The sequence below is a fragment of the Octopus bimaculoides genome, chromosome 6 (genome assembly GCF_046866305.1).
Source record: "Octopus bimaculoides isolate indiv1 chromosome 6, ASM4686630v1, whole genome shotgun sequence".
Classification (NCBI taxonomy): domain Eukaryota; kingdom Metazoa; phylum Mollusca; class Cephalopoda; order Octopoda; family Octopodidae; genus Octopus; species Octopus bimaculoides.
The window spans coordinates 106,353,212-106,363,211 of record NC_142933.1 but is presented as its reverse complement, the minus strand read 5'-3'; the positions used below and the strand labels follow the sequence as shown (position 1 = coordinate 106,363,211).

General features: G+C 34.8%; 1 protein-coding gene across 1 annotated transcript in view; it reads right to left on the bottom strand.

Moving 5' to 3' along the window:
* Window positions 1-10,000, bottom strand: part of LOC106873094 (fatty acid-binding protein homolog 6) — a 59,815-nt gene that overhangs the window by 46,134 nt on the left and 3,681 nt on the right. The window lies entirely within an intron of this gene.

The following is a 10,000-nucleotide window of genomic DNA, read 5'->3' as shown; positions in this document are numbered from 1 at the left end:
CTTAAAAGAGTTCCAACACTGTCTGTTTTTTATGTTTTATTTATATTCCTGCAGAACTAATGTGGGGTATAGAATATGGAATATACAATATATAATATAATATACAATATATAATATAAAATAAAATAAAAATGGATGGCACCATGAAATAAAGTATTGAATGTAGATGAAATATTGAGTGTTCAATATAAAGGATCAAATATATAAATATATAAATATAAATATATAAATATAAATATATATATATATATATATATATATATATATATATATATATATAAATATATATATATATATATACATACACACTCTTGCATATATATACATATATATATATTAATAATTTTGCAGGATCCAATTGAATCAAGGTATGTTGATAATAAAAGCATCTAGTTAGGGTCGAGAAAATCATGTGTATGAACAGTATATATGGACACAAGCGTATATATTAATGTATATACAAACTTTTCTTACCACTTATATACACATGCACATGAACAGATCAATATACTCATCGATATAGCTATACATGTATAACTAGAATCACATGCAGACGTACTCTAGCATGCAGTTTCTCGGTTCAGTTTAAGTTCTAGATCTGACGCAAGAAAGGTTCCAGGTACAGTGTAAAGTAAGAAAGAACATAAATAGGTTGAGATTCATTACAGCTGTTTCAGAGGTGTTTTTCATATTGTTGAATAGATTCATTACCTCATGAAAAAATGAAAGAAATCTTTTTCTTCAAGTGAAAAAAAATTTATGATGACGAGAGAATGTTTTAACTTTGATTTGTGAAATCGCTCCCGGACTGTCACCGAGATGAAGGAGTCACAAAAAATATATTCGTTATGAACCAAATCTTAAATTCTACATTTTGGATTTAAATTGTTATTTACCTGAGGGAAACGGCTTTTCCATGTTGTAATTGATTTTTCTATTAATAAAAAACGCGTCTGAAACAATTGTAGTGAACGTCACCCATGTCTGTTCTTATACACACACACATATATGTACATATGTATACACACAGATAGACACATATGTATGAACATATGTACACACACATATATATGTTTATTTTATATATATATATATATATATATATATATATATATATATATATATATATATATATATATATATATGTATATATATAGTTGTATATATATAAATATATGCATATATATATGTGGGTGTGTAATACACATATATATATGTATATTCATTTGTGTGCATGTGTTTATAGGTGTGTGTGTAAGTGTGACAATTACATTTAACATATTCCTGTGCACTCGATCGCGGAAGACAATCACTGCAGAAATTATCACGAGAGAAAAAAATTCTTTATATCCAATATATATGAAAACATACTATCGGAAGATGAATGATGTCATGGACTGTAGGACGCGAGCGTTTCTGCAGCTGTCCTTACTGGGCGATAAATTATGGATTCAGTGTCTTTATTATAAAATGAACGTGGTTAGGATATAAGACATGGTTTACATGAAACAGCTGTCAAGGTAATAATAATAATAATGCATACCTTTTTCAAAAGTTTATTATGTAATCTTCCGTAATTTTTTATTCCATGCAAAATATACTCATTAATTTTACTTGTGCTTATCTGCTTTTATACACCCCCACACACACTCACACACACACACAACACACACACTCACACACACACACAAACACACACACGCACGCACACACATACAGGAAGACACACACAAACATGTATGTATGTGTGTGTATATATACTCCCTCTATATATATGTATATATATGTGTGTATATATATATATATATGTATATATGTATATATATATGTGTGTATGTATTTATATATATATATATATATATATATATATATATATATATATATATATATATATATATATGTATGCATAAATATAAAGTTATAAAGTAAAATCACACACCCCTGATGCATTCTATACTTTATTGTCGTTGGTTAATAAGCTATATATATACATACATACATACATATATATATATATATATATATATATATATATATATATATACATAGATACATACATATATATATATATATATATATATATATATATATATATATATATATATATACATATATGTATAAATACATATATGTGTGTGTATATATATATATATGTGTGTATATATATATATATATATGTATATATATATATATATATATATATATATATATATATATATTTATATACATATATATATCTATATATATATGTATAGCTATATGTTTAGATATATGTATATATGTATGTATGTATGTATGTATGTATGTATCTATCTATCTATATTTATTTATATATATTTATATGTATATTTATATGTACACGAATGTGTACATATAAATATATAAAAAATGTGCTTGAATGTAGTTTCTATGTATTCCTCTGTTTCTGCATAATTTATAAACTTTGGCAATATTAGTTCCAACGTAGTCATTATGCCCTTTTTTTTCTCTCTCTCTTTCTCTTGTCGTTTTAGCAACGTCTTTAAAAATGGATAACTCTACAGTAGAAATCTTCTGCATTCATGATGCGACTGTTGTTGATGTTTTTGTTGTCATTTAAGCCTACAGTTTTACAAATTCACGCGATTACAAATGTTTCGACAAAGGGCTGCTTTGGATCAAGAATCTCTAAAAAGAAATGTCATTTTAAATAACATTTTATTGCTGAATTCGGTACAAATTCTCTCGATATAAATTCCGAGAGATTTTTTTTTTTGATGAATGGAAGGGTGGCCGATGACAGAAATGACGGTAAATGACAAAATCGGTAAATCACTTGACAAAATCTCACGCAACATTATTAATTTAGTCCTTTGACGTTCTTAGTTCTAATCAAACCGTGGTGGACTTTTATCCTTTTTGTCATTTCTGGATCCACGAAACATCCATCAGCCCAGTACCATGAATCGATTACAGAATCTTTAAACATTTGTGATAGAAGTCAATAACGTTAGGCTTTCATATTGCCGTATTTGATGGCACAAGTACGCAAGGGTGTATTAGATGCACCCCAGTTTAAGAAGCCCGTATTCGGATAAAAGTATTTTTAGTGCATTGAATCACGTAATATCTAAAACAACTTTGCATATAGGACCCAAGATGATATTTTGAGATTTTGTTTTGGAATAAGTGCGTCTCACATATCTTCCGGTGTGATAACTAACATAATTATCCCTTACATAGGGTGAATTGTTTTTATATACCAAGCAGTCAGAGAAAGAGCTTATTATTATAATTTTGTGGCGAGTAGATTTTTTTTACTGTTAAAGAGAGAGAGAGAGAGAAAAAAAAAGAAACGCAGTAAATAGATGTCATTAGGGAGGTAGACACAACTATATTGAAAGTTTAGATTAATGGACCAGTTCTGAATTAACCGTGTCTAATACATTAACTGTGTCTTATACACTTAGTGCAATTAATCTTAAAATTAGAAGTGCTATGATTTTATCATGTTAGAACTACAATGCTACCATTATCAAATAGTTTGGTAGAATACATAAAACTTTCTACTCTGCTCACGGATTCATCAGTCGTGCAACGAAGTATTCTTCGATTGTTTATTAACCGACTTTTTTTCATTGTTTCTATCATTTTTATTTATGAAGTTTCTAATATGGAATATTTGTTGTTTAAGGAAACTGCTTCGCTATGCATATTACTATGTTCTTATTCAACGGTGGATTGAATCGGATTACATGTCTCTCTCACTGGCAGAAGGGTTTTTGTTGTTCATACTGGTCGAGTAATTGACGTGGCATTGCAAAGTGCCAGGTTTAATTTCTCCTTAGAGATGTGAAAAGTTGCTGCTCGTTGATTTATAGAAATTGTTTAATAATATTAGGTGGGTTGGTAATCTAATACAATCTATGTTATACCGATGTTACTTTAGGTTATCCGTTGACTTCCAAAAATGCTTTGAAAATGCTGCAGTGTTCCCCAAGTGTCGATGACGGAATGAACTGTAGCGCTAGTTCAGGTGAATTTTTAAGTACTTTGTAGCTTATTGGAACTTATGATGGTATATGATGGCAAAGAAAAGTATTATAAGAAGTGTTAAAATCAAATAGTAAACGGGAGGAGAGAAAAATGAAATGAGAAGAGAACAAAGTGGAAAGAGAAGGAAAGAGGAAAAAGGAACGATAGGCAGAAAGCGAGAAGGGGGAGATGAAAGACAGAAGGAAAAGAAAGAATGAGAAGAAAAATGAAAGCAGTAAACAAGATGACCGCAGAAAAATATTAAGAACATTAAGATGGGTGAAAGATTAGTTTGGCGTTACAATCAAACGGAAAAATTGTGTGAATCAAATCTTTCCTACAATGCGTTCTTGGTTTCCTATGATTATAATTGTACTGCTTACGTATGGTGTATTTGTTTTGAACTTGGGTTAACTACTAAGTGAAGTGGATAGTTGCAGGGATTAGAATGTTGAACTAATAGACATAAGACTTCTCAGTCCTCTTCATGGTCCCAGTGGACAAAGTGGAAAAGACGTTCTGCCGAAGAATGGCGAGTGCGATACGCTGGATCTGCCATTCCGACTCACGGAACTTGCTATTGCGGATAACTATTTCTTTCCCGATAGCAGTCAACAAGGATTTAGTTCGAGGCCGAAGAACGCCAGAGGTCTCCGCTGTCGCAGGATCGACCACAAATCTGTCAAAGAGCAGTCAATACTTTGTCAATTTGCCCTTCCCGGTTTGATGAGCATCAAATCCTGGGCTGGCAGTTGAACATATCAAGGCTTGTCGTTGGGGAAGGTGTCGCTGCATGTGGTATCTCAGATGAGGAGCTTACCACTGTTGACCGAAAAAATTGTCATTCCATTAACTACTTCATGTTTTTCTTATTTCTTTACTGCCCACAAGGGGCTAAACATAGAGGGGACAAAGAAGGATAGACAAACGGATGAAGCCGATTATATCGACCCCAGTGCGTAACTGGTACTTATTTAATCGACCCCGAATGGATGAAAGGCAAAGTCGACCTCGGCAGAATTTGAACTTAGAACGTAAAGACAGACGAAATACCTATTTCTTTACTGCCCACAAGGGGCTACACACAGAGGGGACAAACAAGGACAGACAAACGAATTAAGTCGATTATATCGACCCCAGTGCGTAACTGGTACTTATTTAATCGACCCCGAATGGATGAAAGGCAAAGTCGACCTCGGCAGAATTTGAACTCAGAACGTAAAGACAGACGAAATACCTATTTCTTTACTGCCCACAAGGGGCTATACACAGAGGGGACAAACAAGGACAGACAAACGGATTAAGTCGATTATATCGACCCCAGTGCGTAACTGGTACTTAATTTATCGACCCCGAAAGGATGAAAGGCAAAGTCGACCTCGGCGGAATTTGAACTCAGACCGTAAAGACAGACGAAATACCGCTAAGCATTTCGCCCGGCGCGTTAACGTTTCTGCTAGCTCGTCGCCTACTACTTCATTTTTTTTCTATCGCTCTCTTCTTTCAGGCGCAAACATCCAGCGATCTATTATCTGTTCTCTTTTAGCGTTACTTGCCTGGTCTCTCTCTGGTCTCCCTCTGTCTTATGTTTTTACTTCAGTCGAAAGACATTCAATATTTATTACGCTTTATCACTTGGTCCTAAGTCCTGTTTGTCTTAGCCGCTGTATAGCAATTTTTCCGTGTTCCTTTTGCTAAGTCGACAAACTTAAATAATCATCAAATTTAACTTTTAGTAGATTATAATATACTGAATGTCACCTCCCCTTCCTATCGCAATCCCTTTGAAAAGTCCTCTCTTCATAACACAATTTTCTGGTTGTATTTGTGGAAAATTTATCAGCAGTAAGAAGCCAGAGATCTAGTTAATAAGATGAACCAAAATAACTACAATCTCAAGCCAGCAGACGACAAGAAGGGATTGGCGTTCATGTTTGTGCTTTCTTGTCTCGAACTTGTTTTACCTGTTCTTTATGCCTAATTATTCTTATATAATTATATATACGTATGTATGTGTTATGTGCGCATGTGTGTGCGCGTGTATGCACACATGCATATATGTACATACGCATATACAAATACGTATCAAATAAATTACACACACACAAATAATATAGGTGGCTAATTCGCAATTTTACAACCTAAAGGCAGAAATAAAAACGCCGCTGAAGTTAGAAAGGGCACTAATCGGCACCTGTATTGCTAGAAATAAGAGTCAAAACAGCTCAATTGCCACAGAAAGCACTATTTTAATGACTGACAATGGAGGCAAACATTACCAGATCCTCGATGATTTCGCATTTCAATGCTCATCAGTGGCTCTCATCGCGCCTAGGGTTAAACTCAGATCGCCTTGTCTGTTTATAAGATTTCCGTTGAAATCATACGCTGATTTCATAAACTGAGAAAGTGAAAATTATAAATAATATGGGTGACTTATTCACAATTTTACAACCTAAATGCAGGAATATAGACGTCACTAAAGTGGATAGAGGGTAATAATCAGCACCTGTATTGCTAGAAATAAGAGTCAAAACAACTCAATAGCTACGGAAAACACTATTTTAATAACTGACAATTTCTAGCAATGTTGGAGCTTAATAATGCCCGTTGTCACTTTAATGACGTCTCTCTCTCTCTCTCTCTCTCTCTCTCTCCCTGCACTCCCCCTCCCATCCCCCCCTCTCTCTATATGTTCTTTTATTTGTTTCAGTCATTTGACAGTGGCCATGCTGGAGCACCGCCTTTAGTCGAACAAATCGACCCCAGGACTTATTCTTTGTAAGCCCAGTACTTATTCTATCGGTCTCTTTTGCCGAACCGCTATGTTACGGGGACGTAAACACACCATCATCGGTTGTCAAGTGATGGTGGTGGTGGTGGTGCGGGTGGGTGGTGATGGGCAAGCACACAAGAAAATACACACACACACACATATATATATACACAACGGGCTTCTTTCAGTTACCGTCTACCAAATCCACTCACATGGTCAACGCAAGGCTATAGTGGAAGACACTTGCCCACGGTGCCACGCTGGGATTGAACCGGAACCCACCTGGAAGTAGGACTGGATCCAGAACCATGTGGTTGGGAAGCAAGCTCCTTGCCACACAACCGGAGGTCTATCTAAACTTTAGATTCTAAAGATTGATGTTTATCAAAGTGAAGCGCTCCACACTTGAAGTATAACACAAGTCAACAGATTAAAGAATCTAACCCCATTCGTGAAGGGTTCATTAATGAAAGGAAGTTTGCTGGTGTGCGGTAATCCACAGATTAAAGACTATCGAGATTTAGAGAGGAACTTTAAGCGTAGCGTAATACAATAAAAGCAAAAAGATTTTATTGTGAAATAATATCATACATTTAGTTATGTAAGACGTGTGCAATACTTTACAATATAGTAATCTCCCAAATCATCGGGCAACCACATGCAGCTCAATATGTGACATGTTGTTAGACTTGCAAGTTTAACTACTTAATGTACATTCAAAATAGGAATATCAAAAGTGGGCGGTAGTGTAATCGGCCAATCAAAATTGTAGGTAGTTCACTTAGGTTGTCAGAGAATGATTGATATCTAAATTGGGCGTGTCAAGCGAGACGAGTGGTGGATATAAATTATAATTGATTAGAACAAAGAGCAGTTATATTACCAACGTTATATTATCAACGAGAAAACGTTATAGAATGGGTTGAAAGCATAAATAAATTCTTCGGAGAGAATGCAGACATTTAATTCTTAGCTCAATATGATACTGGAGTTTTTAAAATTTCTAATAGTTCAGTACAAATACCCATCCATTCCATAGCGTTTTCTCAAACTGCTTTCCTTATATATTTATGTTATAAAACCTCACAAATTATCATCGGTTTAACTTGAATTTAAGCCGACTTAGCGTATTATTATAGTTCGATCAATATAAAATAGACGGACATAATTTAATAATTATATAAAAGTAATAAAATTAATAAAATTTGTCTCAAGCTTCAAATAACATCTCTTTATGCTATTTTCTTCTTTTTTTGGGGATTTTCTTTAATTTCCAGACATAACTCCATGATATATTTTAGCTATACACTAATTAGCTACAGTGCTTTTAATTAACTCTAGTCTATTCATTTATTTATTGCGTGTTTGAAATATAAACGTTCGTACATATTAAATTTAGGAAATTAAGTAAATCCGTAAATCCTATTCTCGTAACCGTATTACACAAATATAATTTAGTACACCGGTTTTTCATGATTAGCGCCTGTGGCCTACTCCAGAGCAGTATATATTAACGACGGGGAAGGCCGGTTTATGGGATTATCTTAGGTTTCCCGTCCATAAAGTGTTTAGCTTTATAGTGTATCATCGGGCCAACAGCTTGTTGGCATCTGACGATACGTTATGAAGCTAAATCCTAAGATATTTCCCCCATTTTTAATATATATATATATATATATATATATATTTATAGTAAATCCCCCAAAATGAAGAAAACACAAAAAAAACAACAACCTGAGGACGTGGTACATGTAAAGCATTAGCAGACGCTCAGGGAAGGAAAGAAAGGTGGTTTTACTTTTCGAGCAAAGCTCTTCTTCAGAAACAGGAGTCAAAAGAAATTCCAATAGAAAAGGGAGACAGGAAAAAAAAATCGCCGACGATTCACATGTGGTTACACATATGCACACACACACACACACACACACACACACACACACACACACACACACACACACACACACACACACACACGCACACACGTTCTTATTTATGGGAATATTACAGAATATTACAGCCGAATAAAGAAAACTTGGACCTCAGAACTCTCTGCATTCAATAAAACAGTGGCCTACAATGTGTTTGCAGTGCCAGTACTCATACCAACATTCGGGCTGCTTGATTGGACGCTTGATGAGATCCGAGCCATTGATGTGAAAACCCGAAAAATACTAACAAGCACACATAATTTCCACATAAAGACCGACATAGACCACCTCTACCAAAAACGAAAACAAGGCGGCAGATGCTTAACATCGGTCCAAAAGGCCTTTGAATGTCGCATCATATCCTTTCGGCATCATCTTTTAACCGCCAAGTGTCGGAGTGCATCCCTTGACCAAGTTTGCATACATGAGGCTGATAATGTCACAAGACTTGGAAGGCAGCTCTTTGAGCAACACTCTCTGTCTGATAACCTAGAATACATGCCCAAAGAAGTCGCACGACTCTACCGCAACGTATCGTCAGAAGAAAGGATGAACCTATACAAGCAGAAGACTATGACTGGATATGTTAGAAAGCGACGAGATGATAGTAACATCGATCATCAAAGCAGTTAATTAATCATGGACCAATAAGCGGATCACTACGTCCCACTTTGAAAGGTATGCCTTTGCAATCCAGAAACAGGAAATATCAACCAAGTACCTGATGTACAAAAGGGATAGAGATACAGGAAAAGCCGTAAAATGTGACAATCGATGCAGACATTGTGGAGTTCATACTGAAGATATCACCCACGTCATAAGTAGTTGTCCAAAAATGTCATCACGTTATTATCTCCCGATAAGACATGGCGTTGTAGCTAGGATACTCTCTAATGAAATCCGTTGGAAGGATAACCCCGAGGACAAAGAAATAAGAACCCACAGTATGGTAGAAGCCATTGCCACTCATAATAAAAAAGAATGCTGGTGGAATGTCCCAGTGAAGACCTCAATAAAATGTAAGCACAACAGACCTGATATTATGATTTGCGATAGAGAAGAGAAACTGTGCACAGTTGTAGAAATTAGCTGCCCAGCGGATGTTAACATAAAGCTGAAGATCAGTGAAAAAGAGAACACCTATGCTGAACTATTGAGAAATCTGCAGTTACTCTATCCAGATTACAAGTTCAGGTTTATACCTGTAATTATTGAGACCCTGGGATACGTAATACACTGCCTAAATACCAATCTTGAGAAATTAGGCTTCTCAAAACCAGAA